This window comes from Portunus trituberculatus, chromosome 27, assembly GCF_017591435.1.
Source record: "Portunus trituberculatus isolate SZX2019 chromosome 27, ASM1759143v1, whole genome shotgun sequence".
Lineage (NCBI taxonomy): Eukaryota > Metazoa > Arthropoda > Malacostraca > Decapoda > Portunidae > Portunus > Portunus trituberculatus.
The window spans coordinates 7573301-7580800 of NC_059281.1; positions in this window are offsets into that span (position 1 = coordinate 7573301).

The following is a 7500-nucleotide window of genomic DNA, read 5'->3' on the forward strand; positions in this document are numbered from 1 at the left end:
AGTACAACAACAACAACAACAACCATTGCAACAACAACAACAACAACAACAACAACAACAACAACAACTGCAACGCTATTAAGAATTTGAAAACAGAAGAGAAAGAAAAATGAAATATACAGATAAAAGAGCAAGAAAGGGCAGATATATATAGAATAAGCAGCAAAATTGATAAAAGAATGGAAAAAAGAGAAAAGTAAGTAAATAGATAGCAGGAAAACTTACGGAGAGGAAAAAAGTAGATAGAAAAGAAAGGAGTGGGAAAGAATGTGAGAAAAATGAAGAAAAATTACCATGACGTAATGAATAACAGCAACACAGAAAAAAAAAAACTGAATAGAAGGATCGGAAAAATTGAAACAACACCTCCTCCTCCTCCTCCTCCTCCTCCTCCTCCTCCTCCTCCTCCTCCTCCTCCTCCTCCTCCTCCTCCTCCTGCAAGACTGCACGAATTAATTGAAGTCAAGAAGGAAGAGGAAGAAAGAATATTAGTGTCTTCTATAATTACGCAATACACCAAAAAGGAGAAAGAAAAAGAAGAAGAGGAGGAGGAAGAAGAAGAGGCAGTAAAAGGGGAGGAAGGGAAAGGAAAGAGAAAGGAAGGAGACTAAGAATAAAGTGAGATGGAGACCACTGAGCCGAAGAGGAAATAGTGAGGGGGGAATAAATATGGATGCGAAAGGGAGAGGGATGAAATTGCATAGAGAAGAAGGAGAAGAAGGAAGAAGATACAGAAAGGAGAGAAAATGATAATAAAGAGGGTAAGTGCGGTGAAATATGATAACACGTACAGAGATTAAGATTAACGGAAAGATAAAGAGAAACAAAGCAAGGAAACAGAAGAAGAAGAAGAAGAAGAAGAAGAGGGAAATCGAAGTAAAACAAGGGAGAGAGAGAGAGAGAGAGAGAGAGAGAGAGAGAGAGAGAGATTAAAAGAATAATCGAAGAAACAATAAACAGAAGAAAGAAGTAAAAAATTAAATAAAGTAAGTTTGTTGACCAGAGAGAGAGAGAGAGAGAGAGAGAGAGAGAGAGAGAGAGAGAGAGAGAGAGAGAGAAATACAAGTAAAAGTGGTGGAAGAGAAGGCACAAACATTTACACTGTCAATAAAAGAAAGAAAAGAAAAAAGAAAAAGAAAATTGAAATATAAAGAAAAGGAAAATAAAAATGTACTTGAGAAACAGCGGCCAGTACTTTATTGGAGAGAGAGAGAGAGAGAGAGAGAGAGAGAGAGAGAGAGAGAGAGAGGTGACCGACACACGCTCTCTTCATTGTCCTAATCTGCATATAAAGTTTGTGTTTCATTCCTTTAAGAAGCTTTTTGCGCCTCCTCCTCCTCCTCCTCCTCCTCCTCCTCCTCCTCCTCCTCCTCCTCCTCCTCCTCCTCCTCCTCCTGCCCACTCCCACTTCTATTAGTAGCTTCGAGGAGGAGGAGGAGGAGGAGGAGGGAGAAGGTGGAGGAGGAGGAGGAAGAAGAAGAAGAAGAAGAGAAGGAGAATTTTGCAACAAGTACAGACTTATAATTATTATTTACTTTTGTTATCACTGGAGAAAAACTTTGGTAAATATTCTCCTCCTCCTCCTCCTCCTCCTCCTCCTCCTCCTCCTCCTCCTCCTCCCCCTTCTTCAGTGTATTCATGTGGGTTGTTTTAATATTTTGTTTTGTTTATGATCCAATGCGCTTTTGTTACCTATTCTGCGTTGGGGCTTTCGTGTTTATATTTCCAGCTCTCTCTCTCTCTCTCTCTCTCTCTCTCTCTCTCTCTCTCTCTCTCTCTCTCTCTCTCTCTCTCTCGTGATTTCACCTCTTTCCTATTATTTTGGTATTTTCACTGATATCTTTTTCTTTTTTTATTTTTATTTGATCAATTATAGTCTTTATCTTTTATTTGTCTGTTTATCTATTTATATGTCGTTTTCTATCGTTTTATTCGTTCTTTTTCGTATTTCTTATTAGGTTTATGATTTCTTTTGATCCCTTTTTTTTTTTAGTATAGTCTCCTTTTGTTCTATTTCTTTCTATATTCCATCTTTCCATGCTTTTTTCTTTTTATCTTTTTGTTGTTATTTCTTTTTTTCCTTCTAACGTATTTATCTTTTTTTTTTCTTTTTTCTATCTCCTGTACTCGTGTGTTTCAAGTCTTTTTTATATTTTTTTTTCCTACCAACATTTATTTTTTTTTCTTTTTTTTGTCTTTCGGCTTTTATTTAATTATTGGCCAAGCTTTTCTCTTTTCACTTTCAGCAATGCCACACTTTTTTTTACAATTACGGTTATACTTTTTTTCATCAAATCTGTTAATTAACTTTAAACTTATTCTTTATGTCATTTTTATCTTACCGTGTGTGTGTGTGTGTGTGTGTGTGTGTGTGTGTGTGTGTGTGTGTATGTGTGTGTGTTAGAGAGAGAGAGAGAGAGAGAAACTTTCATCCTGACAATATCCAAACTCACATTTCCTGCAAACCAAACACACCTCTCCTTCATGTGCATGTCTGTCTGTCTGTCTGTCTGTCTGTCTGTCAGTATATCCGTCTGCATGTATGTATATCAGTTTCTATATGTGTATGTAAGCATGTATTATGTTTATATGTATGTATGAATGTATGTATGTATGCATGTATGGCTCCCTATTTTGATGAAACAGCCTTCCTACCTTTATTTCTTATCTAAAGCGACATTTCAAGGAATTTGAATAGGTAAATAGCATTGACTACAAGTCGTAACGTGTAAATTAAGCCAAATCATTCTCAACCCCATGTCATATCCGTCTTCTCACCTTCGCTCCCTCCTTGTCTACATTTCTCATAGCCCGCTTCCATATCACCTCCATCATCCTCTCTCTCTCTCTCTCTCTCTCTCTCTCTCTCTCTCTCTCTCTCTCTCTCTCTCTCTGGATGGCTGTCACGATGATTTTGTAAAGTAGATAAAAGAATGAGATTATATAAGGAAATTAGAGTAAGCATATAAGTAATGAAATAGTGAATAAGGAAGTAATCAACTAAAGTAAATAAGTAAATGATGGAGATGAGCAAACTTGAACAAATAGATAAAATCGTGATGAAAGTTAGATTAATAAACTTTAGGAGGAGAAGCCACAACAAAATTAACTAAAATAAAAAAAAAAAAAAAAAGTCTTGGAATGATACAACGCCAAAATAAACGAAAAATATGTACAAAAAGAAAAGACAAAGTTACGAAAACATAGAAAGAAAGAAAAAGAAAGCTAAATAAAAGAAATGAGATGGATGACTAAATAATGAATAAATAAAAGCAAAACACCAATAACACGGCAAAATAAATGAAAATATATATAAAAGTGGAACCATGCGTACGTACTTTGGGGTCCGAGGGGTCTCCAAGCGCACGGGTTCGAATCCTGTCCACGGTCCGAGTGTAGGCTGGGCTTCCTCACTCGGGGCAACGGTTTCCTAGCGGGTGGGCTTTGAGATAGGAGGTACCACAAAAATATCCCCCTTTAGCCCAGAAATTCTCGTGAAAAGCCCTAATGGTATAAAAAAAAAACAGAAAGAAAGAAAAAGAAAGCTAAATGAAAGAAATGAGATGGATGACTAAAAACGGAATAAATAAAAGCAAAACATACCACTAACAAAACACTATATAATTCAAACACACAAAACAGCTACGCATATAAACAAACACTTCCTCACAACCTCCCTCATGAAAAACAATAATAACACCACCAAACAAGACGATAAAAGAAACATAAAAAAAAAACATCACAAAACTCACCAAATATCATATAAAAAAGAGCAAAGTCTCCCTTCATAAATCCCTCCCAGAAATTGAAAGAAAATGTCAAAAAATAAGCCACGCAAGACGTTTTATTCATCATCAGACGGGACCTATCATGTTTCCCGCCCAATTTCCAGCAAGGTGTGTGTTTGGGCGGCTTGTATTTTTTATAGCCCAACTCACTGGTGTGTTTGAAAAGTGGTCCCTTTGTGTCTCTATTTTGACCTTTACGTTATATTTGTGTTAGTGGAGGAGAGAGAGAGAGAGAGAGAGAGAGAGAGAGAGAGAGAGAGAGTACAAAGGGAAAACAACAAAACGAACTCAACGATAGATGAATAATAAAGACACAACAAAAGAGAGAGAGAGAGAGAGAGAAGCAGTATTCCCAAATGCCTATTTTATTGACATGTGTAGCTTTACGATTCGTGACTCGTGGTTCGAATTTCAAAACACATTTATACTCTTGTCTCGTTTATTTTTGTCTTTCTTTACTCTCTCTCTCTCTCTCTCTCTCTCTCTCTCTCTCTCTCTCTCTCTCTCTCTCTCTCTCTCTCTCGTGTTAATGGTACAAAAATTAAAGTAAGATAATTAGAGAGAGAGAGAGAGAGAGAGAGAGAGAGAGATCATCACCACATCCCTTGCCTTGATTGACTTGCAGCTCACACACACACACACACACACACACACACACACACAGGTGCACATCCTAAACCTGAATGATTGTTCCTGTGTTTTTTTTGTTTTTTTTCTCTCTTTTTTCGTTCTATTATTTATTGTTTGTCATTTTTTTTCCTCTCACTTTTTCTCCCAGCGCGTCCCCGCCCCTGAGGGAAGTAATAGTTTATTTCCCTGCGGCAGATTGACTTTTTTCCCTTCCAGCCATTTTGTGAATTTTTGCCTTGAATGTGATTGTTGTTTTCTGTCTCTGAATATATTTTTTTCCTAGTTGACCATGTTGTCGCTGCCCCCTCCCTCTCTCTCTCTCTCTCTCTCTCTCTCTCTCTCTCTCTCTCTCTCTCTCTCTCTCTCTCTCTCTCTCTCTCTCTCTCTCTCTCTCTCTCTCTCTCTCTCTCTCTCTCTCTCTCTCTCTCTCTCTCTCTCTCTCTCACACACTCCATCACAGTTTCCTCACAACACTCGATCATTTCAACTCTAGTAGGAATCAGGAATTTACCATCCAAATCCTTTTAATTCCTCTCATTTCCCTTCTGATCTTTCTTGCCTTTGGTAATTAACCTCGATGTGTTTTCCCTTGTGACTGGATTGTGCTTTTTTTCCCAGAAAGATTTTGTACATTTTTCCCTCTCAGTTGTCAGTCGGTCTGCTTCAATACCATATTCCGACACGTTTCTGCACTACCACTACTTTTAAAAGATTTACTTAAGGTTACACGGATTTTTACAGTCGTTTTTTAATGCCTCAAGTGACACACTGACAATGTATTTACTCTTCTATCGAGAGGAATACACTTTTTGAGAACAATTCTGCATCTCCGCTATTTTCCAGAGGCTCTTTCTTGAGCTTTCACGGATTGTTAAGGCTTTTCTTTTTTCGATAACTTTACTGACTGATTGCCAAGATATATACAATATTATAAGGAGCAGCAATTTTTGAGAGTATATCTGCAGCTCTACATTCAAAAGACTCTTACTTGGAGTTCTAAGGATTTTTAAGGGACTTTCATGATAACTAGTAATTGATTGGCAATGTATCTACACAACTAACAGGGAGAAACACTCTTTGAAAATCCGACTAATGGTCTCGTGGCCATTGAAAATACGAGTGGTGATAGAGTAAAGCATGTCAGACTACAGAGCTCAGTATACCGTGCGCTTCATGTATTCAGAATAAGAAGCAAAATAATAATACTGAAGGAAAGGAGGCAAGAAAGAGAGGAAGCAGGGAAGCAAGCGAGGCAGCAACTTGAGCCGCCGAGCCACAAGAGCCACGGGAAAGAATCTTTATACAGTATTTTCCTGCAGAGAGGGAGTAGGGGAAGGAGGGAGGAGGTATTAAAATTTTATATCTTTTGCTACAACACTCGCTTACTTCTTCATCTTGGAAAACTTCGATGATAATGGTGGTGAAAATAATGGTACTGGCTGGCAATGGCCGTCTCTCTCTCTCTCTCTCTCTCTCTCTCTCTCTCTCTCTCTCTCTCTCTCTCTCTCTCTCTCTCTCTCTCTCTCTCTCTCTCTCTCTCTCTCTCTCTCTCTCTCTCTCTCTCTAAAGCTTAAGACATTATTTATATTTTGTTTTCTTCTCATTTTTGGATTTGTTGGGAGAGAGAGAGAGAGAGAGAGAGAGAGAGAGAGAGAGAGAGAGAGAGAGAGAGTTTCAAAATCTTTAGCGCTGATGATGTTGAAAGTAATGATTACATTCGAGTTTGAAAATATTCGTGGTGCTTTGTAAAGAGAGAGAGAGAGAGAGAGAGAGAGAGAGAGAGAGAGAGAGAGAGAGAGAGAGAGAGAGAGTTTGTGTTTCTTTTCTCTTATAACCTTTTATTTTTCTTTTATACTATCTCTCTCTCTCTCTCTCTCTCTCTCTCTCTCTCTCTCTCTCTCTCTCTCTCTCTCTCTCTCTCTCTCTCTCTCTCTCTCTCTCTGAAAAAATAAATAAATGAATAAAAAGCATATCAGATTAAAAAAATAAAACAAACATACTACACCTTTTAGAACTTGGGCCACAAAAAATGTAAATAAAGAGAAGTAAAAAGACACACAGACCTTTTAGGGAAAGAAAAAAAGGCTCAAAGTAGGAAAAATAACCCTCTTCAAGGCCTTCTTCTTCTTCCTATTAGATCACGAGGGAAAGGAGGAGGAGGAGGAGGAGGAGGAGGAGGGAGGAGGGAAGGAAGAGGAGGAAGAAAAAGAAGATAGAAAGAGAAACACGAAGAGAAGAAAGAAATGACGAAAAAAGAAAGAGAAAGACGAACAGGAAAGAAATGAGGAAAAAGAAAGAGAAAGACGAAGGGAGAAAAGAAATGAGGAAAAGAGAGAAAACTAGAACTAAATGAGGAAAATAAAGGGAAAAAAACTGAAACCACGAAAGAAAAACAGGAAAGAAGAAGCAACGAAAAGAAAAGAAAGAAGAGAAGGGGAAAAGAAAAAGGGAAACAGGAAGAAGGAAAACGAAAACCTGGCAAGAAAAAAGTCAAAAAGTCAAAAAGGAAGAGAAGGAAGAGGAAACGACGAAGAAATAAGGAAGAGGAAAGAGGGAAAGTATGAAAGAAGAGGAAAGAAAACTACTAAAGAACAGGTAAGGATGGGAAAGTGTGTGTGTGTGTGTGTGTGTGTGTGTGTGTGTGTGTGTGTGTGTGTGTGTGTGTGTGTGTGTGTGTGTGTGTGTGTGTGTGTGTGATCAGGCAGTCATTGGTGTGGTGATAGTCTTGTGTTGTGCTCGTGTCATCATACCGACGCCTGCATCCATCACGAAGAGGAGGAAGAGGAGGAGGAGGAGGAGAAGGAGGAGGAGGAGGAGGTGGAAGGAAGATAGAGAACGTCGGGGGAGGGGAGGAGAATGAAAGTTTACGACCAGGAAGATAGAGGAGGGAAGAGGAGGAGGAGGAGGAGGAGGAGGAGGAAGAGGAAGAGGAAGAGGAAGAGAAGGAGGAGGAGGAGAAAGGGTGATTGGGAGGATACGATAAAGGAGTTCCACTAAGAGAGAGAGAGAGAGAGAGAGAGAGAGAGAGAGAGAGAGAGAGAGAGAGAGAGAGAGAGAGAAAGAAAGAAAGAGAAATAAACTT